Source organism: Colobus angolensis, unplaced genomic scaffold (assembly GCF_000951035.1).
Source record: "Colobus angolensis palliatus isolate OR3802 unplaced genomic scaffold, Cang.pa_1.0 Scaffold12, whole genome shotgun sequence".
In the NCBI taxonomy this organism is placed as follows: Eukaryota; Metazoa; Chordata; class Mammalia; order Primates; family Cercopithecidae; genus Colobus; species Colobus angolensis.
Window position 1 is genome coordinate 11,251,561 of NW_012113141.1, and position 23,751 is coordinate 11,275,311.

At 42.2% G+C, this 23,751-nt stretch overlaps 2 pseudogenes; both read left to right on the forward strand.

The window, feature by feature from the left end:
- The first annotated feature begins 1,744 nt into the window (after positions 1–1,744).
- Positions 1,745–5,947, forward strand: LOC105502964 (annotated as a pseudogene).
- An 898-nt stretch (positions 5,948–6,845) lies between these two features.
- On the forward strand, positions 6,846–8,650 carry LOC105502974 (annotated as a pseudogene).
- The last annotated feature ends 15,101 nt before the right edge of the window (positions 8,651–23,751 follow it).

Below are 23,751 nucleotides of genomic sequence, written 5' to 3' on the forward strand. Positions count from 1 at the left end.
TTAATATAAATCCTTAACAAAATATTAGCAAATCAAATATAGTAATACAGAAAAAGGATAATACATGTGACTTGGCGGGGGGCGGGGGGAGAGGCGTTTATTCCAGAATGCAGAGTTGGTCTAATATTTGAAAAATTAGTGTAATTCGTAACATCAATAGGATAAAAGAGAAAAATCATAATCTTGAGAGATGTGAAAAAAGTTAACAGAAACAGGTGTTTATGACATTTAAAAAAAACAAAAAAGAAAACAAAAAAAAACTCTCATCAGGTGTGGTGGCTCACACCTGTAATCCCAGCACTTTGGGAGGCCAAGGTGGGAGGATCACTTGAGCCCAGAAATTTAAGACCAACCTAGGTAACATAGTGAAACCCCATCTCTATAAAAAATAAAAAAATTAGCTGGATGTGGTGGCACATGCCTGTAGTCCCAGCTACTTGGGAGGCTGAAGTGGGAGTGAGAGACAGGACTAGCTGGATTTCCTAGGCCGACTAAGAATCCCTAAGCCTAGCTGGGAAGGTGACCGTTTCCACCTTTAAACACAGGGCTTGCAACTTAGCTCACACCCGACCAATCAGATAGTAAAGACAGCTCACTAAAATGCTAATTAGGCAAAAACAGGAGGTAAAGAAATAGCCAATCATCTGTTGCCTGAGAGCACAGTGGGAGGGACAATGGTCGGGATATAAACCCAGGCACTGGAGCAAGCAATGGCTACCCTCTTTGGGTCCCCTCACTTTGTATGAGAGCTCTGTTTTCACTCTACTATATCTTGCAACTGCACTCTTCTGGTCCGTGTTTGTTATGGCTCGAGCTGAGCTTTTGCTCGGGTCCACCCCTGCTGTTGGCCACAGTCGCAGACCGCTCCCCCCACCTCTCCAGTGACTTCCATCCCTCTGGTTCCAGCAGGGTGTCCGCTGTGCTCCTGATCCAGCAAGGTGCCCATCGCCACTCCCAATCTGGCTAAAGGCTTGCCATTGTTCCTGCATGGCTAAGTGCCTGGGTTCCTCCTAATGGAGCTGAACACTAGTCACTGGGTTGCACGATTCTCTTCCACGACCCATGGCTTCTGATAGAGCTATAACACTCTCCGCATGGCCCAAGATTCCATTCCTTGGAATCAGTGAGGCCAAGAACCCCAGGTCAGAGAACGCAAGGCCTGCCACCATCTTGGAAGTGGCCCACCACCATCTTGGGAGCTCTGGGAGCAAGGACCCACGGTAACAGGAGGATCACTTGAAAGCAGGAGATGGAGGTTGCAGTGAGCACTACTGCACTCCAGCTGGGTGACAGAGGGAAACCCTATCACAAAACAACAACAAAAACTCTCATTAAAGTATTAGAAAACTAAGATTTTTCAACCTAATAAGGGATATCTATTAAAAACAACAGGCCACCACCTGGGCCCACACCCCCAGTGGTAGGCCCCAGCCTAGCAGGCCTGCCGCTGCCGCCGCTGCGTGGCCTAGAACGCGGTGCCCAGGGAGGTGCGGGGCCCGCCCGGGCTGGTTGCTCCGCAAGGCCCAGTGCTAGCAGGGGCAGCCAGACCGCTCCACCACACACGCACACACAGACCCCGGCAGCGGGAACCCAGATGACACGCCCATAACATGGAAATGCCGCCACCACTCCGACGACAGCAGCAGCAGCCGCCAGCCACACAGCGCTGAGCAAAGGTCACCTGGGCTGCCACCCAGACGCTCGGACTTGACCTCCACGAAGGCCAACCCCAGGATGTGGGTATGTCCTGTTTTGTGCTTTTTCTTTTAGAAGCTACTAAAGGGTGTTGGGGATGCTTCTGACTACTATGAAGGCCAAAAGGCCTGTTGACTGGGGTTGTTTTTAACCCTTTCCTATTTGCTGAGAATGCAGCCGTGTGACAGTAACTGGACATTGGTCTAAAGTCTTTCCAAAACATCAAGGTTCGCAAGAACATCTGCTCAAATTCATGACCATGGGGGATACGAAGACCCCAGACTTTGATGACCTCCTGGCAGCATTTGACATCCCAGATACGGTTGATCCTAAAGCAGCTATTGAGTCTGGACACGATGACCACGAAAGCCACATGAAGCAGAATGCTCACGGAGAGGATGACTCCCACGCACCATCATCTTCCGACGTGGGTGTCAGCATTATGGTCAAGAATGTTCGGAACATCGGCTCCTCTGACGGCAGACAGAAAGACAGTCACAACCCCACCGGCGATGGCCGACATAATGGGTTTCTCACAGTGTCCTCCCTTGACAGTTACAGTAAAGATGGAGCGAAGTCCTTGAAAGGAGACATGCCTGCCTCTGAGGTGACTCTGAAAGACTCGACATTCAGCCAGTTTAGTCCGATCTCCAGTGCTGAAGAGTTTGATAACAATGAGAAGATCCAGGTGGATGACCCCCCTGACAAGGAAGACGTGCGATCAAGCTTCAGGTCAAACGTGTTGACGGGATCGGCTCCCCAGCAGGACTACAATAAGCTGAAGGCACTCAGACGAGAAAACTCCAGCAAAACTGGACTCTCTACGTCAGGCAATATGGAGAAAAACAAAGTTGTTAAGAGAGAAGCAGAAGCCAATTCTATAAACCTGAGTATTTATGAACCTTTTAAAGTCAGAAAAGCAGAGGACACATTGTAGGAAAACTCTGACAAGGTGCTGGAAAACAGAGTCCTGGATGGGAAGCCGAGCTCCTAGAAGAATGACACTGGCCTCCCCGGCATTGCACCATCAAGAACAAAGTCGTCCTGCAGTCTCTCATCCTGCATCGCTGCCATCAGGATTCTCAGCACTAAAAAGGCGGCTTCAGACTCCTGCAAAGAACCAGAGGCCAATTCGAGAGAATCCTCCCTGTTACCAAAAGAAGTAAACAACAGTCCGAGAGCTGCCGACAAGTCTCCTGAATCCCAGAATCTCATCCACGGGACCAAAAACCCATCCCTAAAGCAAATGGATAGTCCCAGAAGCATCTCAAGTGAGAACAGCAGCAAGGGATCCCTGTCCTCTCCCACAGAGTCCACACCAGCAATCCCCCAAGTCCTCATAGAAACCATTAAGACGTCTTCTGGGGAAATCAAGAGAACAGTGATTAGGGTATTGCCAGAAATGGATCTTGACTCTGGGAAGAAATCTTCCGAGCAAACGGCGTCCGTGATGGCCTCTGTGACATCCCTTCTGTCATCTCTAGCATCAGCTGCCGTCCTTTCCCCTCCCCGCAGGGCACCTCTCCAGTCCGCGGTCATGACCAATGCAGGTTCCCCTGCAGAGCTCACCCCCAAACAGGTCACAATCAAGCCTGTGGCTACTGCTTTCCTCCCAGTGTCTGCTGTGAAGACAACAGGATCCCAAGTCATTAATGTGAAGCTCACTAACACCACCACGGTGAAAGCCACAGTCATATCTGCTGCCTCTGTCCAGAGCGCCAGCAGCACCATCATTAAAGCCGCCAACGCCATCCAGCAGCAAACTGCCATGGTGCCAGCATCCAGCCTGGCCAACGCCAAACTTGTGCCAAAGACTGTGCACCTTGCCAACCTTAACCTTTTGCCTCAGGGTGCCCAGGCCACCTCTGAACTCCGCCAAGTGCTAACCAAAGCTCAGCAACAAATAAAGCAGGCGATAATCAATGCAGCAGCCTCGCAACCCCCCAAAAAGGTGTCTTGAGTCCAGGTAGTGTTGTCTTTGCAGAGTTCTGTGGTAGAAGCTTTCAACAAGATGCTGAGCAGTGTCAAACCAGTCCCTGTTTACATCCCAAACCTCAGTCCTCCCGCCAATGCAGGGATCATGTTACCAATGTGTGGATACAAGTGCTTGGAGTGTGGGGACTCCTTTGCACTTGAAAAGAATCTGACCCAGCACTGCGACAGATGGAGCGTGCGCATCAAAGTAACGTGCAACCATTGTACAAAGAACCTCGTTTTTTTACAACAAATGCAGCCTCCTTTCCCATGCCCGTGGGCATAAGGAGAAAAGGATGGTAATGCAATTCTCCCACTTAATTTTAAAGCCAGTCCCAGCAGGTCAAATGATAGTTTCTCCATCAAGCAATACTTCCACTTCAACTTCCATTCTTCAGAGCCCTGTGGGAGCCAGCACACACACTGTCACAAAAATTCAGTCTGCAATAACTGGGACAGCCATATCGGCTCCTTCAAGCACTCCCATCGCCCCAGCCATGCCCCTAGATGAAGACCCCTCCAAACTGTGTAGACATAGTCTAAAAGGTTTGGAGTGTAATGAAGTCTTCCAGGATGAGACGTCACTGGCTACACATTTCCAGCAGGCTGCAGATATGAGTGGACAAAAGACTTGCACTGTCTGCCAGATGCTGCTTCCTAACCAGTGCAGTTATGCATCATACCAAAGAATCCATCAGCACAAATCTCCCTACCTCTGCCTGAGTGCAGGGCCATCTGCAGGTCAGTGGACTTCCAGACCCATGTCACCAAGAACTGTCTGCACCACACGAGGAGAGTTGGTTTTCGATGTGTGCATTGCAGTGTTGTGTACTCTGATGTGGCTGCTCTGAAGTCTCACATTCAAGGTTCTCACTGTGAAGTCTTCTGCAGGTGTCCTATTTGTCCAATGGCGTTTAAGTCTGCCCCAAGCACACATTCCTACGCCTACACACAGCATCCTGGCATCAAGATAGGAGAACCAAAAATCATACAAAAGTGTTTCATGTGCAACACTGTGTTCACCCAGCAAACCTTGCTGTATTGGCACTTTGACCAACACATTGAAAACCAGAAGGTGTCTGTTTTCAAGTGTCCAGATGTTCTCTTTTATATGCAGAGAAGCAACTTATGATGGACCATATCAAGTCTATGCAGGGAAAAGTATTGAAGGGCCTCCAAACTTGGGTAATAACTTGACTTTGAGCATTAAGCCTGCAACTCAAAATTCAGCAGAGCAGAACAAAGAGGACACCAAATCCATGAATGGGAAAGATAAATTGGAAAAGAAATCTCCATCTCCTGTGAAAAAATCAATGGAAACCAGGAAAGTGGCCAGTCCTGGGTGGATGTGTTGGGAGTGTGACTGCCTGTCCATGCAGAGAGATGTGTACATAGCCCACGTGAGGAAGGAGCATGGGAAGCAAATGAAGAAACACCCCTGCTGCCAGTGTGACAAGTCTTTCAGCTCGTCCCACAGCCTGTGTCGGCACAACCGGATCAAGCATAAGGGCATCAGGAAAGTGTACGCCTGCTCGCCCTGCCCAGACGCTAGACGTACCTTTACCAAATGACTGATGCTGGAGAAGCACGTCCAGCTGATGCACGGCATCAAGGACCCTGACCTGAAAGAAATGACAGACACCACCAATGAGGAGGAAACAGAAATAAAAGAAGACACCAAGGTCCCCAGTCCCGAGCGGAAGTTGGAAGAACCAGTTCTGGAGTTCAGGCCTCCCCGAGGAGCAATCACTCAACCACTGAAAAAGCTGAAAATCAGTGTTTTTAAGGTTCACAAGTGTGCTGTGTGTGGCTTCACCACCAAAAACCTGCTGCAGTTCCACGAACACGTCCCTCAGCACAAATCGGATGGTTCTTCCTACGAGCGCCGGGAGTGTGGCCTCTGCTACACGTCTCATGTCTCTCTGTCCAGCACCTCTTCATCGTACACAAGTTAAAGGAACCTCAGCCAGTTTCCGAGCAAAACAGGGCTGGGGAAGATAACCAACAGGAGAACAAACCCAGCCACAAGGATGAATCCCCTGATGGTGCCATGTAAGACAGAAAGTGCAGAGTATGCGCAAAAACTTTTGAAACTGAAGCTGCCTTAAATACTCACATGCGGACACACGGCATGGCCTTCATCAAACCCAAAAGGATGAGCTCAGCTGAGAAACAGCCACAGATGGTCCATGAGGAAAATCCCTGTCCACATTGGAATAAAAAAGACATTTTTGTTGCAAAAAGTTTGCAGTATAATAGAGTTAACAGTACTGTCTAGGCTGTTGCAATATATTCTCTTTCAACGTACCTTCCTTCACCTAGTCGCATATGTCCTTGATAAGTATTAAAACAGTATTTGAGTTTAAAATAGTTTGTATATATTTAAATGAATAACTTTTTATACTCTTTGTTACACGTTTGTATCAGTATTTAGTGGAAAACGATTTGAGTTGTTTTGGGTTAGAATTTTTCTTTTTGTACTGTTTCTTTAAAACAAAGTTCTTAGTGACAGGGGCCATTCCTAAATTCAAATAAACCATTTTGTATGTTGCTAAAATAATGGCTTTTTTAGTGTTTTTAATTTTTAGAATTCACTACATAAATTGTAAGTAATTGTGGGTCTCGAAAACACTAGGAACGTTTAAGTGTCTTAGCACTTCCTGGGTGTGCCTGCCCTGAGGGAGTGAGTTCACATTTGAGACAACACTCCATTGTGGGCGTGCCTTTGTCTTCAGGTCACGCCAAAGGGTGTTTAAAGCAGCCCTGCAGGTCGCTCCTTTCCCAGCATGGATAAAAAACTGAAGCCAGGAATCTAATAAGAAATGCTGATTTCCCCAATTCCATTTTGAGGAATGGGGAAGGCTATTCTAAAGAAAAAAATGGTACTGGTTTTCTGGACAGATCTGCAAGGCTGGCTTTAAAAGCACAAGGAGGGAAAGTAATGAAAGGGCTGGACTACTATAAAAGTTACAAATATGTAGTTAGACCAATAGATTTATGTAGTCAGGTTTTTGTCATGTAATTTGTTAACCATTACAGAAACACAACTAAGAATATCAAGTATTTCTCTGGCTCTTGACAGAAAAAAATCAGTTGACTTAACCCTTTGCTGTGAAAAGAGTTGGTGTTTCCTGTTCTGGGTGCTACTGCCAAACATTCTGGTACTTAGAGCTGGGATGCACAAGTTCAACCACCGACTTATCAGTGCAGCTGCCTGTGTATTGCAATTGGCCGTTACCTTAAGCACTGGGCCACCCGGGTTTAGTTCAGCCATTTCAAGAAGTACATTTAACATCTGCTTTATTAAACTGCAGCAGAGGTACTCTTCTGTCCCTTCCGTTTATTGTTATCTGAGAGAGGTCTATGTTTTGGTTTTGTTTTGTGTTTTCTTTTGCATTTTATATTTTGTATTTATCCCTGAACATGTTTTGTACTTTTTCTTTCAAGAAAAGGAATTCTTGTGTGTATATATAGACACTTGGATGATATACTGTCGTTGATGTTAGGCTCCTTGAGAGGCCTTGCTGCTGTCAGGTGTTATGCACTCCATCCATCATAACTGTATGGAACACATTTCATATGTAAATAAACACGGGACATTTGGCCCTTGTGCTTCTGTGAGAGAGTTATTGACGGTGGGTCTCTGACATCTTTGTGAAGTTTGGGAAGTGATTCATTGTTGCAGAATTCTTCCCACTCAGAAAAATGGCATATTCCTTCTCTTTAGTAATCAGCTATTGTGTCGCTTTCTCGTTGACTCCATCAGTACATCAGTACGATCTGAGGGTGTGAATTTCAGCTTGAAATCCCATTGCTGTTACTTGTTATGTTTGTATTGCTCTAAGCTGTATTCATAGCACCTGCATATGTTTCTGCATTTGAACTCTGCAATAAGCCTATGTGGTAGACCACATAGGTCCAAATAACCTGGTTTTACAGTTGAGGAAGCTGAGTTCAGATTCAGTTCTTTGCTGAAGCCCTCATAGCTGGTAAGTGGCTTTTGCATATTAGAACCCAAATATTTTGCTCTCTAAATCTAATGCTCGCTCTACGTGGTTATGTACATATTGACAAATAGTCATTTATTCAACAAATAAAAAGTATGTACAAAACAGGAAAAAATTTTAAAAAATTTAAAAAAACAACAAACTATAGCTTCTGCATCTGAACAGAAAATTAAGCTGATGGAGGAAAGAGTTTCTTAAAAATGGCAGAGGAGATTCCAAAAAAAGTAATTGTAGTCACTCAGGAGACCAAAAAACCTCATGATCACAAAGCCACTTATGATACTAAACACTCGAGGTAAGAGGCAAAATTTATAGGTAGAAGTCTTTGTAAAGATCATGAGACACATATATTACAAGCAAAGAACAACAAAGAGTCAAGTGGCAATAAGTTACTTGATACTCTTAATCCACCAGACACACTGATTGAGAAAGAGCAAATTACTGGGCAAGTTGAGAAGAATGCTACCAACCCTAAACCCCAGTTAAGTCACTCCTCTCGACTGTCCCCTGACTTAACTGGAGACACTGATGAAGCTGCTTTTGAGCCAGATTATAATGAAAGTGACAGTGGAAGTAATGTATCTGCAAAAGATGAGGAAACCAGGAAACACTTCTAAGGTCCTGAAAGATAATGGAGAAAGCAAAAGAAAGCCTGGACACCGCACCAGTTGGACAGGTAGGCATAGGAGGAGCCAGAGTCTAAGCAGAAGTCAGAGCCCTTCTGGGAGCCAAACCTGAGGCCACAGTAGTAGGGCCAGTTCCGCAGAAAGTTAGAATAGCAGAAAGAAGAAGAAAAAGCAGAAAAAGAAAAAGCACAAGAAACATTAAGAAAAAAAAAAAACCCATACATGCAGGTACTGCAGGGGAATTGATAAAAAGCCAAAACACACAGACATAAGAAAAGGAAGTCAAGGAAGAGCAAAAGATAAAGAAAATGAGAAAGATAACAAAAAGTAAAATCTGTCACCATGTAAAAGGACAGATTTTTTAAATGGACTTAATGGCTAAGTCATCTGTATTCAATTTTGTTATTATGTAAAGAGATTCAGGTCTTGTAAATAATGACATGGAAGATTCCGTGCTGCACTTAAAATATTGCTGCTTGATTATTGGATTTTTACATCAGAGGTTGATGCAGTTTGCCCCCACCCCAATCTCATGTTGAAATAAAATCCCCAGTGTTGGAAGTCAGGCCTGGTGGGAGGTGTCTGGGTCATGGAGGTGGATCCCTCGTAGCTTGGTGCTTTCCCTGCAAAATCTAATTGTTTAAAGTGTGTGACACCTCCCCTACTCTCTCTTGCTTCTACTCCCACCATGTGAGACACCTGCTCCAGCTTCACCTTTCCCCATGATTGTAAGCTTCCTGAGACCTCCCCAGAAGCAGATGCCAGTGCTATGCTTCCTGTATAGTCTGAAGAACTATGAGCCAATTAAACTGCTTTTCTTTATAAATTCACCAGTCTCAGGTATTTTTATAGAAATACAAGAATGGCTTAATACAGAAAATTGGTACCAAGGAGTGGGACACTGCTATGAAGATAACTGGAAATGTGGAAGCAGCTTTGGAGCTAGGTAATGGGCAGAGGTTGGAAAAGTTTGGAGAGCTTAGAATAAGAGAAGGATGAGAGAAAATTTGGAACTTTTATTTAGAGACTGGTTAAATATTGTAACCAAAATGATGATAGTGATATGAACAGTGAAGTCCAGGCTGATACCTCAGATGGAAATGACAAACTTATTAGGAAATGGAACAAATGTCACCTTTGTTATGCCTTAGCAAAGAACTTAGCAGTATTGTGTCCATGCCCTAGGGATCTATGGAAGTTCGAATTTCAAAGTGATAATCTACGTTATCTGGCAGAAGAAATTTCTGAGCACCAAAGTGTTTAAGAAGTGGCATGGCTGCCTCTAACAACATATGCTCAGATGTGGGAGCAAAGAAATGACTCAAAGTTGGAACTTATATTTAAAGAGGAAGCAGAGCATAATAGTTTGGAAATTTTTCAGCCTAGCCATGTGCCAAAGAAAGGAAAAGCTTTTTCAAGGGAAGAATCCAAGCAGACTATGGAGCAACCACTTACTAGAGATATTTTCTTTTGGTAACAAGTATTTAACCAGTCTCTATGGAGCAACCACTTGCTAGAGATACTTACATAACCAAAAGGGAGACAAGTGCCAATATCCAAGGCAATGGGGAAAAAGCCTCCAAGACATTTCAGAGACCTTTGAGGCAGGTGGGAATGTAAACTAGTACAACCACTATGGAAAACACTGTGAAGATTCCTTAAAGAGCTAAAAGTAGAACTACCATTTAATTCAGCAATCCCACTACTGGCTGTCTACCCAGAGGAAAAGAAGTCATTATATGAAAAAGATACCTGTACATGTACAAAAGATATAACAGCACAATTTGCAATTGTAAAAACATGGAACCAACCCAAATGCCCATCAATCAATGAGTGGATAAAGAAACCATGGTATATATATACAATGGAATACTACTTGGCCATAAAAAGGAAAGAATTAATGGCATTCACAGTGACCTGGATGAGACTGGAGACTGTTATTCTAAGTGAAGTAACTCAGGAATGGAAAACCAAATATATATGTTCTCACTCATATGTGGAAGTTAAGCTATGAGGATGCAAAAACATAAGAAAGATACAATGTACTTTGGGGACTCAACAGGAAAGGGTGGGAAGGAGGTAAGGGATAAAAGACCACAAATTGGGTACAGTGAATACTGCTTGGGTGATGGGTGCACCAAAATCTCACAGATCACCACTAAAGAACTTACTCATGTAACCAAACACCACCTGTTCCCCAATAACCTATGGAAATAAAAAGATTTAATAAGAAAGGAAGAAAAAAGAGAGCGAGGAAGAAAGAAAGAAGAAAGGAAAAGAAAGAACTAACGAAAGAAAGGGAAGGAGAAACAGATTGGAAAGCGGGAAGTAAAACTATTTTTGCAGAGGACACAATTATATTTGTGTGTAAAAATCCTAAGAAATACACAAAACTACTAAAATAAGAAAACTTCTAAAAATCATAAATTACAAAGTCAATATACAAAAATCAATTGTATTTTTACATATTGACAATAAACTATTGGGAAATGAAAATGTGAAATATACCATTTAAACAATAGCCTCGCAAACGTTAAAATAATTAGGACTGTATTTAACAAAATGTGAACAAAAGACCCATATACAAAAAGCTGTAAGCCAGGCATGGTGATATGAGCCTATAGTCCCAGCTACTTGGAAGCCTGATGCAGAAGGATTGCTTGAGCAGAGTTTGAGTCCAGCCTGGCCAACATAGAAAGACCCCATCTCTATTTAAAAATTTTTAACACAAAAAACAAAATAAAATCCTGTAAAATATTGCTGAAATAAAATAAAGAAGACTTAAATAAATAGAGGGATATGCCATGTTCATGGATTGAAAGACTCAGTATTGTTAAGACACCAATTTTCTCCAAATTGATCTACAGATTCAATGCAATCCCATTCAAATTTCAACAGGATTTTTTGTTTGTTTGTTTGTTTTGTTTTTTTGTTTTTTTTGGTAGAAATTCACAAGCTTATTCTAAAAGCTATATGAAAATACAAAGAATCTACAATAGCCAGAACAATTTTAAAAAGAACAAAGAAGACTTATACTACCTGATTTTAAGACTTTCTACAAAGCTATAGTAATCAAGACAGTAAGGTAGACCCAGGATTTCCATGAGCATGAACCCACTGCTGTACTTTATTTGCTGTAAAATGAATTTCTTGATCAGAAGCAAGGCAGACTGTCATACTACCCTGGTGAACAAGGCATTATTTTCATATATGGATAACAGTTCTGGCAGGAGTATTGCAAGCAGAAAAAGCAAAGACTGGCTGGTTCTTCCAGGGAAAGGTGCCATTGAGGGCTCAGTTGGTCTCTGCTGTTCGAAGGTTGGCCACTCAGGAGTGGTGGTAGGCATTAGACTTTAGTAAGTGGACAGTTCACATCACTCTTGCCTTGGCCACTTTGAGCATGAACACTTTAGGTAGCTGAGGAAAGAGGCTAGCTGATCCAGAGGGCAGATTATCTTGCCCACTTGATTATTAAAATCTTCTGCTGCTGTAATTACTGTAGGTGAGCATTCACATGGGATACAGAAATCTTTGCTTTTGTGGCTAATCTGAGAGGTCTGTCCATCCACCTCTTCCTCAGAATGCCTTGTGACCAGTTTTCCAATTGTTCCCTTCCAAGCCCAGCCAGCTAAACCATTAGCCATTGCCCATAAATCAGTGTAGATCCATATCTCTGGCAGCCTCTTTTTTCAGGGAAATAAACAATCAGGGGTACTGCTTGAAGTTATGCCCAGTAGGAGTATTTTCCTTCACTACTGTCCTTCAGGGCCACACCAAAAAGTCCTCCTGTTTAAATCTCAACACAAACAAACCAACCGTAAAAAGACATTGATGAGGCTGGGCATGGTGACTCACGCCTGTAATCCCAGCACTTTCGGAGGCCGAGGTGGGTGGATCACAAGTTCAGGAGATCGAGACCATCCTGGCTAACACAGTGAAACCCCATCTCTACTAAAAATATAAAAAATTAGCTGGGCGTGGTGGTGGGTGCCTATAGTCCCAGCTACTTGGGAGACTGAGGCAGGAGAATGGCGTGAACCTGGGAGGCGGAGCTTGCAGTGAGCCGAGATCATACCACTGCACTCCAGCCTAGGCAACAGAGCGAGACTCTGTCTCAAAAAAAAATAAAAATAAAAAAAGACATTGATGAGAGATTACAAATGGAATGTGTATTGATAATAGATCTTATTAAGACAACATTATTAATTTGTTGGATGTGATGATAAAGTTGTGGTCATGTAGTTTAATCCTGATTTGTTAGAAAGATATTCTGAAGTATTTGAGGGTAAAAAGATATGATGTATGGGGATTTTCTTTAACATTCTTTCAGGCAGGGGAAAGTTAGGGAATAGATTAAGCAAGAATGGAAGAATGATAATAATTGTTGAAGCTGGGAGATGGGTACATGCAAGTTCATTAAACTGTTTTGTCTATTTCTGTATCTGTTAAAAATTTCACATAATAAAAAGTCTTTTAAAAAACTGATGAAAGCTATAGGCAATCTCCTTTTATAAATCTACCTGAGAGGCCGGGCACGGTGGTTCATGCCTGTAATCTCAACACTTTGGGAGGCCGAGGTGGGTGCATCACAAGGTCAAGAGATGAAGACCATCCTGACCAACACGGTGAAACTCCAACTCTACTAAAAATACAAAAATTAGCTGGACGTATTGGTGCGTGCCTGTAGTCCCCGCTACTCGGGAGACTGAGGCAGGAGAATCGCTTGAACCCAGGAGGCAGAGGTTGTAGTGAGCTGAGATCGTGCCACAGCACACCAGCCTGGTGACAGAACAAGGCTTCTGTCTTGGTGATGCCTCAAAAAATAATAATAATATAAATAAATAAATAAAAATAAATCTACCTAAGAATGCATTCTAAATGTTACCTGGCCTCATCGGCTTATGATCTCAAAATACGGTCCTATTTCTATTTAGACCCAGTTTAGAATGACTGTAAGCTTTACCCCCATCTGCCACCTCCCCAAGCAGGGGCATATTCTCACCCTCTCCAGACTCCATTATTCCAAGAAACCCACAAAGGGGTTCTGCATATTAGACCACAAACTAGGCAGAAGCTGACAGCCATCCCTATCATTTTCTGTCCTCTGACTCTCTTAACCCAGCTCCCACTTGTCTACATCTACTGCCTGAGAAGCCACTTAAAGAGGCTTAATCATTGCTGCTGTTGACAAAAAGAAAGACAAAGAAAGTCCTAGAAACCATTCCAAATTAAAAGACACTGAGATACAAGACAGCTAAGTGCAATGTGCAATCCTGAGTTGGGTTCTTGCTATGATTGAAATGTTTGTGCCCCTGCAACTCCCATCCTTACCATCAAATGTTGAAATCCTAACCCCTAAAGTGATGATATTAGAAGGTAGGGCTTTTGGGAGGTTATTAGGTCATGGAGGTAAGTTCTCATGAACGGCATCAGTGCCCTTATAAAAGAGGCCGAGAGGCTGGGCGCAGTGGCTCAAGCCTGTAATCCCAGCACTTTGGGAGGCCGAGACGGGCGGATCACAAGGTCAGGAGATCGAGACCATCCTGGCTAACACGGTGAAACCCCGTCTCTACTAAAAAATACAAAAAACTAGCCGGGCGAGGTGGCGGGCGCCTGTAGTCCCAGTTACTCGGGAGGCTGAGGAAGGAGAATGGCATAAACCCGGGAGGCGGAGCTTGCAGTGAGCTGAGATCCTGTCACTGCACTCCAGCCTGGGCAACAGAGCGAGACTCCGTCTCAAAAAAAAAAAAAAAAAAGAGGCCAAGAGACCCCTCACCCCTTTACCATGTGAGGATACAGCAAGAAGTCACCATCTCTGAGCCAGAAAGCAAGGCCCTCGCCAGACACTGAATCTGCCAGCACCTTGCTCTTGGACTTGCCAGTGTCTAGAACTGTGAGAAATAAATCTCTGTTGTTCATAAGCCACCCAGTCTATGGTATTTTGTTATAGCAGCCTGAATGAACTAAGACAGTCTTAAACTGGGGGAAAAATGGCTATAAAGTCATGATTGAGATAACTGAAATTTCAATATGGGCTGTAGATTATAGTACATTCATGTTAAATTTCCAAATTTGGATCATTGCATAGTGGTTATATAAGCGAATGTCCTCACACTTAGAAAGTACACACTGATGTATTTAGGTGTATAAATTACCACTGAAAATTCTCCCCCTCAACATTGTCTTTCAGCCACACAATTTCCTTCCCAACAGCCAACAAATGTTATCGCCTTCTTGGATATATCCTCACAGAGGCATTTCATGCTTTTACAACCAATATATGTCCTAACATCTCTTTTATAACAAAAGTGAAATCATTCTCTATAGTCTATTCTGCATTTGGCTATCTGTCTTTTTTTTTTTTTTTTTTTTAGGCCAAGTCTCGCTCTGGCTGGAGTGCAGTGGTGCGGGTCTCAGCTCACTGCAACCTCCACCTCCCGAGTTCAAGCGATTCTCCTGCCTCAGCCTCCCGAGTAGCTGGGACTATAAGCACATGCCACCACATCCAGCTGATTTTTTGTATTTCTAGTAGAGATGGGGTTTGACTGTGTTGGCCAGGATGGTCTCGATCTCCTGACCTCGTGATCCACAGGCCTTGGCCTCCCAAAGTGCTGGGATTACAGATGTGAGCCACCACGCCCAGCCCGGTTGTCTTTCTCAATACAGTCATGCATCAGTTAATGACAGGGATATGGCCTTAGGCAATTTTGTCTGTTGTTCTGTGAACATCTTAAAGTACTTACGCAAACCTAGATGGAACAGCTTACTACTCACCTAGGCTATGTGGTAATGCCTATTGCTCCAATGCTACAAACCTAAACAACATGTTAATTTACAGAACATTGTAGGCAATTGTAACAAAACGGAAAGTATTTATGCATCTAAACATACCTAAACATAGAAAAAGTACAGTAACAATATGGTAGAAAAGATTAAAAATGGTATACCTGTACAGGGCAGCTCTATTATAATCTTATGGGACCACCATTATATATGTGATCCATCACTGACAAAAACATTTGTGAGGCAGAGCATCACTGTAATCTTGAAGATCAATCCACATCAGAACGTGAAGTGCCTCCTCATTATTTTTTACCACTACCTAGTATTCCACTGTGAGATGTACCATAATTGAAGCAGTCCCCATTCTATGGGTATTTAGCTTGTTTCCAATCTTTTGCTATCCCTTATTAAGACCTGTAGAATAGCAAACGCCAAGGGACCCAGGAAGATTAGGAACATAAACATATAGTAAAAGTATGACATTAATATGTCATTAATAATTTCATTAGGAATTACATTTTAAATGGCTACTAAGAAATGCAATGTTTTTTATTATCAGTCAGGAAACTAGATGTGTGAAGGAATGATTGATGAGTATGAAAAACCAAGAATGTGCCTGTAATCCCAGGCCTTTGGGAGGTTGAGGTGGGTAGATCACGAGGTCAAGAGATCGAGACCATCTTGGCCAATGTGGTAAAACCCTGTCTCTACAAAAATACAAAAATTAGCTGGGCATGGTGGCGTGCACCTGTAGTCCCAGCTACTTGGGAGGCTGAGGCAGGAGAATCGCTTGAACCCAGGAGGCAGAGGTTGCAGTGAGCTGAAATCATGCCACTACACTTCAGCCTGGCGACAGGGCGAGACTGTCTCAAAAAAAAAAAAAAAAGAAGAAGAAGAAAAACCAAGAATGTGTGTGGGGACGTCAGTGTTAACAGCTTTCTGTATTAACTATTAAATAAACCTTCCTGGAAAAGCCTTTGAATACAATGAGATTTTTTCTTTTTCTTTTTTTTTTTTTTTTTGAAAACTATTCCAGACACGGAACCCAAATGACAATTAAGAGTACTAGTAAAACAATTGATGGTGGTGTTATTATTGTGCCATTAATGAAAGTACTGACAGGAAAAGGATAGGACTTTGGGTTCATTAATAAAAGATCTTTAAAAAACCATAATGTCCTATAATTAAAACAACAACAAATAAAGTTACCTTTTACTTCAATCTGCCAAATAAGGCCATTCTGAAAGAGAAAGAGGTAACTATTGACCTAAGAGTGAAGACTGGAGTAGAAATGTACGTATACATACCTATAGATACACTGAGAATATGTATTTGGGGATTGTAGGCCTCTTTTGGTTAGTAAAAATTAATTCTGTATCACTTTTATCCTCAATATTTTTCCTTAGGTTCTTGAATTTTGAAAGATAGTAACTTAATTTGACATACACTTAGACAATATCACAAGAGCCCAAAACAACATAGGCAACTTATCCTGACCTAAAGTCCTCTCTTCTTCCAGGAATCAGAGTCCAGTAACTGTCCTCTGCCAACAGACTCAGCACTTTCTCTTCTATTACAATGGCTTTTTGTGGATTTTCACTCCTCGGACTGGACAGTTGGCCCTTCAAAGGTAGAATCCATATCTTAATGATCCAGCTGACAGAATGTATTCGAGCAAGCATGGTGACAGCTCCTACTCTGCAGAAGCAGCCAGCACAGGCTCTGTCCAGTGTCCATTGTCCAGGGCCAGCAGTGATAGTGGTGCAAGTTGCAGCATCTATGCCAGCAGCGATGGCATTAATGTCTTCACCAAAGCAGTCCTAGCCTGTGATTTGAGATGCTGGGCTTGAGCATGAAGCCACCAAGCTTAATTTTCCAGTCTTAATGGCCAGAATAGGTTAGGTCATCCCATGAAACAAATAAATCCCAACATTTCAGCAGTTTTGCTTTCCAGTCATACACAGGTGGATGCGGGTTGGACAGCTTGTCTGGGCAATGCATCTCCAGGCGGTGGGACTCATGCCCTGGGCTGTTCATAGTGTGGTTCCAGCATCGCAGTTCCTTCTTTTTCACAGGACCGTGAAAGTCAAGGATATGGCAAGAAATTTTAGGGACAGGCCTGGAAACACTATGCATTAATTTCCCCTTATGCTCCACTGGCCTAACTGAAAGGCAGGCTGAGAAATCTCATCTTCCTATGTGCTTAGGAAGCAGAAATGGGACTGGGGAGGATCCAGCCTGGGTTAACCATCCAAGAAATTTTATTCTCCCAATTTTTATATGTGCTATATGTGAGCACTCTCTCAGAGATTTTATGAGCCACCTCTTATCCTTTCAAAGGCTCATTTTCTGATGACCCCAGCCAAGGTTGGTTTCTATTATCTGCAACTAATGTCCTTGACTGATAGAAAGATGGGAGGTCCAATAGGATGTGCTGTGCAGGAGCACATACCTGCACTCAAACTCCAGGCTCTTGCTTTACTAAACTTCACACTTTTGGCAAGTGACCAGGCCTCATCTTCCATAAAGTGCAGAGAATAATAGCATCTACCTGATGAAGTTGTTGTGGGGATAGAGTAAATTAACGCGAGGAACGTGCCTAGCACAGCTGGCCTGCAGTAAGTGTCCAGTAAATGGTATCCATTATTTATCCTCTCAAGGTATCCAGCCTTCAGAGGCCTCCTGGAGGAGGTACTCACAAAGATTTGAATGATTGTAGAGGACTGGGCAGAAGAAGGGACCTTATAGGAAAATGAGCTTCTCCAGGCATGATAGATGTGCTATCTTTGTTTTGGGTTTTTAGAGTTTGTTTGTTTGTTTGTTTCAGAGACAGGGTCTTATTCCGTCACCCAGGCTGGAGTGCAATGGTGTGATCATAGCTCACTGCAGCCTCAAAATCTGGGACACAAGCGATCCTCCCACCTCAGCTTCCCAAGTAGCTAGGACTATAGGCACACAGAACCATGCCCACCCATCTAATTTAGATGTGTTATTTTTGAATTAATGGGTGCTGAGCACTGAAGAAAGAGCCCTCCAGTGTTTGAGTATTCCCATCATGTGCTCAAGGGAACCTCCCTGCCTGGGTCCCATTTATCTTCTCCTTAGAAAGTCAGATTTGGGGGAGTTTGACTCATGGACAAGGTCTGTGTGCAGGCTGCCTTCCAGCTCTGGGATGGGGGTGGTGGTAGGCAAGCCCTTCCTGGGTAAGGCAGAGCCTGTGTGGCCAGTGCCTGTGTGGAGACAGCAAGGACACTGGCAAGCACACACCAGGCAGGGTTCAGGCTCGAGCTTAGGGTGTCCGGAAGGGGAGTAGCTATTCTGACACCCCAAGTCTAAGCTGAAGATCTTCCTCAAAGCCTCAGGACATCCGGCTCACGGTGGGGACAAGTATAGAGTATTTGTTTCGCAGCAGCAGTGAGCAGGTCTTCATTTGCTTCTATGTTTTTCAAGTCACTTGTTGGGGTGTGAAAATCCCATCCCTAGATTCTCCACTAACTTCTTCACCATGAGTGCAGAAGCCCCAAAGGAGCCAATTTCATGTGCCAGAGCCCAACAGGCCTGGGCTCCCATCCTCAGTGTGTTATCATGGAAGACAAGGCAATGGCAAGGAAATGGTCTTTCTTTGTGGACAGTTGTAAAGCCCCTGACTGATAAGCCCCCTCCACTGGAACGTGGCCCTTCATGTCAAGAATAGCTCCAGGATGCCAGGCGCAGTGGCCACGCGCAGTGGCTAACACCTGTAATCCCAGCTCTTTGGGAGGCCGAGGCAGGTGGATCACTTGAGGTTAGGAGTTCAAGACCAGCCAGACCAACATGGTAAAATCCCACCTTTACTAAAAATACAAAATTAGCCAGGCATGGTGGCAGGCACCTGTAATCCCAGCTACTTGGGAGGCTGAAGCAGGAGAATCGCTTGAATCCAGGAGGCAGAGGTTGCAGTGATCCGAGATTGTGCCTTTGCCCTCCAGCCTGGGCAACAAGAGCGAAACTCCGTCTCAAAAAAATAAAAAAGAACAGCTCCAGGAAATGAATATAGTGTCAGATTGAGTCCTCTTTCTCTAGAGAGGGATTTTCCACATATGAAAGAATCAAGGTTCCTATTTTGACCATGTCTTCTCAAAGGATGACAGTCCAAATTCGCACTGAAACAACAGTAGTAGGCAGCAGAAGAGGGGAAGAAGTAGAGGTATGGACTTAAGGACTGGGTGACATGGCCAGGGAAATGGACATTAACACTCAACAGGCTAAGTCAAGGATGTTTGATGTGCCCATCCCACTGCTGGGTTTCAGGGAGCTGAAGGGAGCAATGGGCCAGCACTGAGGTTGAGATCTGATTTTGTCCTTTACTAGCCATGGAGCCTTGGTCCATGTTAACTGTCTGAGCCTCAGTTTCTTCATTTGTCAACTATAGATAAAATTCCTTGCCCCAACTGCTTCACAGGATTCTCATGATGAACTAAAACACACAGACACACACACAGACACACAGACACACACACACACACACACACACACAAACACTTTATAAAGCTTTATAAACCAGAAGGGGTTGTTTTAAAACAAAGTATCATTATTATAGTTGAAGTTAACATAAATTCCAGCTCTCCAGGAACCTACAATCCAGTTGTAGAAACAAAATACATGAAATTAAAATACATAAGTAGCAAATAATGGCAATCTGTGCTCAGCACAAAATAGTGTTATCAAACCCACATTCAGTAAGTTTTCTGAGAGTCAGATGTAGAGTAAATCAGGTAGAACAAATTTCATAGAAGTAGTGGTAAGAACTGAAATGGGTCCTAGAAAAAAAGAAGGTTGCAGAAAAATTGCAAGAAGGAAGGAAAGCAATCGTGTGTGTGTGTGTGTGTGTGTGCATTTTAAGCTGAAAAGTTCAACCAGGACATACACTATGCTAGGCTAGAGACACATACTCTGACTGTGAAAGGTAAGAAATAGGTCTAAAGCAGAGATAGGCAAACTACAGCCCCACGAGTCAGTTTTGGTACAGGTTGCAAGCTAAGAATAATTTTTACACTTAGAAAATGTTATAAGGAAAAAGAAAAAAAAGAAGGAGGAGTGACACAGACTTTATGTGCCCCACAAAGCCTAAAGTATTTACTATCTATCCCTATACTGACCAATATGGACATGAAGATTCAATGACAATGAAAATACAACATACTCAAATTTGTGTGGTGCAGCCAAAACAGTGCTGATAGGGAAATTTATAGCACTGAGTGAAATGTTGATATTACAAAAGAAGAAGCCACAAATTAATATTATAAGGTCCTATATCAGGAAACTAGAAAAATAAGAACAAACTAAGCAGGGGCTGGGCATGGTGGCTCACACCTGTTTCCCAGCACTTTGGGAGGCCAAGGTGGGTGGATCACTTGAGGCCAGGAGTTCAAGACCAACCTGGCCAACATGGTGAAACCCCATCTCTGTAACCCCAGCTACTTGGAAGGCTGAAGCACAAGAATTGCTTGAGCCTGGGAGGTAGAGGTTGCAGTGAGCCAAGATCGCACTAAATCCTTGAAATCCACACATGCACTCTAGCCTGGGCCACAAAGCAAGATTCTATCTCAAAAAAAAAAGAAAAGAAAAGAAACAAAAAGCAAACAGAAGGAAGAAAAAATGATAATAGCAGAAATAAATGAAATTTAAAAAATACATAGTAAATTAATGAAGTAAAAACTGGTTATTTCAAAAGATTTGTGAAATTGACCAACTTCTATCAAGGCGAGTGGATCACTTGGGGCCTGGAGTTCAAGATCAGCCTGGCCAACGTGGTAAAACCCCATCTCTACTAAAAATACAAAGATTAGCCAGGCATGGTGGTACACGACTGTGGTCCCAGCTACTCGTGAGGCTGAAGCACAATAATTGTTTGAACCCAGGAGGCGGAGATTGCAGTGAGCTGAGATCACACCACTGCACTCCAGCCTGGGCAACAGAGTGAGAGTTTGTCGGAAAAAAAAAAAAAAAGACTGACAAAGGAAAAGAGAGAAAATACAGTATCAGAAATGAAACTAGAGATATTATTACAGACCCTACAGACATCAAAAGGATAATAAAGGAATACTACAACTTTACACACATAAATCTTGACAATTTTGATAAAATAATTGTTTGAACCCAGGAGGCGGAGATTGCAGTGAGCTGAGATCACACCACTGCACTCCAGCCTGGGCAATAGAGTGAGAGTTTGTCGGAAAAAAAAAAAAAAAGACTGACAAAGGAAAAGAGAGAAAATACAGTATCAGAAATGAAACTAGAGATATTATTACAGACCCTACAGACATCAAAAGGATAATAAAGGAATACTACAACTTTACACACATAAATCTTGACAATTTTGATAAAATAAACCAAATCCTTGAAACCCACACATGACCACAAGTCAACTAATGTTGTATAAAAAGTTTGAATAGCCATATAACTATTGAGAAAATTAAACCCCTAATTTTAAAACTCCTCCCTCAACCAAATCTCCAGGCACAGATGCCTTCACCACTGAATTATGCCAAACTTTTAAAGAAGAAGTAACTCCAGTGCTACACAATCTCTTCCAGAATATAGAAAATAAACACATCCCAATTTATTTTGTAAAGTTAGTATTACCCTGATGCTAAAACCAGAAAAATACATTATAAAAAAGAGAAAATGACAGATCAACAGTCCTGATGAATATAGATATAATCCTTATTAAAATATAGCAAAGAATTCAATAATATCCAAAAAGAATTATACACCACCGTCAAGTAAGGGTTATTTCAGGAATGCAAAGCTAGTTCAATATTTGAAAATCAATCAAGGTAATCTACCATATTGACATGCTACAGGAAAAAAAATCACATGATTATGTCAATTGATGCAAAAGAAGAATTTTACAAAATTTGACACTCATTTATAAGAAAAATTCTCAAAATACTTAAGAGTGAAACTTTCTCAAATTAATAATGAACAACTACAAAATAAATCTACAGATAACATCATATATAATGGCAAAAGATGGAATACTTTCTCCCTAAGATTAGATACAAGACAAGGAGGTCTTTTATCACTTCTAGTACTGGAAGGGCTAGCCAGTATAACAAATAAAAAAAAAAAAAAAAAAGGAAATAAAGGCCAGGCATGGTGACTCACACCTGTAATCCCAGCACCTTGGGAGGTTGAGGCAGGTGGATTGTGAGGTCAGGAGTTCAAGACCAGACTGACCAACGTGGTGAAACCCTGTCTCTACTAAAAATAAAAAATTAGTCAGGTGTGGTGGCTCACATCTCTAGTCCCAGCTACTCAGGAGGCCGAGGTAAGAGAATTGCTTGAACCCAGGAGGCACAGGTTGCAGTGAGCCGAGATTGCACCTTTGCACTCCAGCCTGGGTAAGACAGCAAGACTCTGTCTCAAAAAAATAAAAGGAAATAAAATACATAAAAATCAGAAAGAAAAAGTTGTCCTATTAGCAGATCATATGATCATCTATAGAAATCCTCAGGCAATATACCTAAACAAAACAAAACAAACAAACAAACAAAATCATCCAACTCCTAGGAACTATGGTAAGACTGAAAGATACAAGTTCAACATACAAAAAACACTTGTATTACTATATATCCATGGAAACTGAAATTTAAAATACCATTTATGACTGTAATAAAAATTTCTAATACCGAGGTGTGAATATAGCAAAACCTATACAAGACTGAATGTGAAAAATGACAAAATGCTGATCAAAAAAATTAAAAGCTTAAAATAAATAAAGAGAAATAAATAGAGACATAGCATGTTCATGGGTTACAACACCCACCATACTGTTAATATATACTTTTGCTACAATTTCTATAAAAATCCCAGTAAGTTTTTTACAGAGATAAACAAGATTATTTGAAAATGTATTTGGGAAGGTAAAGGAACCTAAAAAGCTAAAACAATTTTGAAAATGAAGACTAATGTAGGAGGGATAATTCAACCCAGTTTTAAGACATTGCCTAGCTACAGTGATCAAGACTTTGTGATATTGGTGGAGTAATAGACGCATAGATCAATGGACTAGAGGACCTCAAAATAGCCCTGTACAGGTACCATCTACTGATTTTTTTAAGGTGCAAAAGTTATCAAATGCAGGAAGAATGGACTTTTCAACAAATGGTATTCGACCAAGTAGACGTCCATAGGAAAAAAATGAACCTCAACCTAAACCTCACAACTTATATGAAAATCAACTTAAAATATTTGCAAGCTACTCATCTGATAGAGGATTAATATCCAAAATATACAAGGAACTCAAACATCTCAACAACAAAAAACAAACAAACGAACAATCCAATTAAAATAGGTTATAAATTTAAATGTAAAACTATAAAACTTCTAGAAGAAAACATAGGAGAAAATCTTTATGATCTAGGGCTTGGTGAAGAGTTCCTGGTCATGGCATTAAAAACGCAATTTGTAAAAGAAAAAAAAATGGTTAAGTAGTACATCATCAAAATTTAAAACTTTAAAAGAAAGAAGGCCCTAGTAAATGAACTGAACGACAAAAAATGAGACATCACAAAGGATAGCACAGAAATACAAAAGATCATTAGAGACTATTATGAAAACCTATATGCCAATAAATTTGAAAATCTAGATGAAATAGACAGATTCCTGAACACGTACAACCT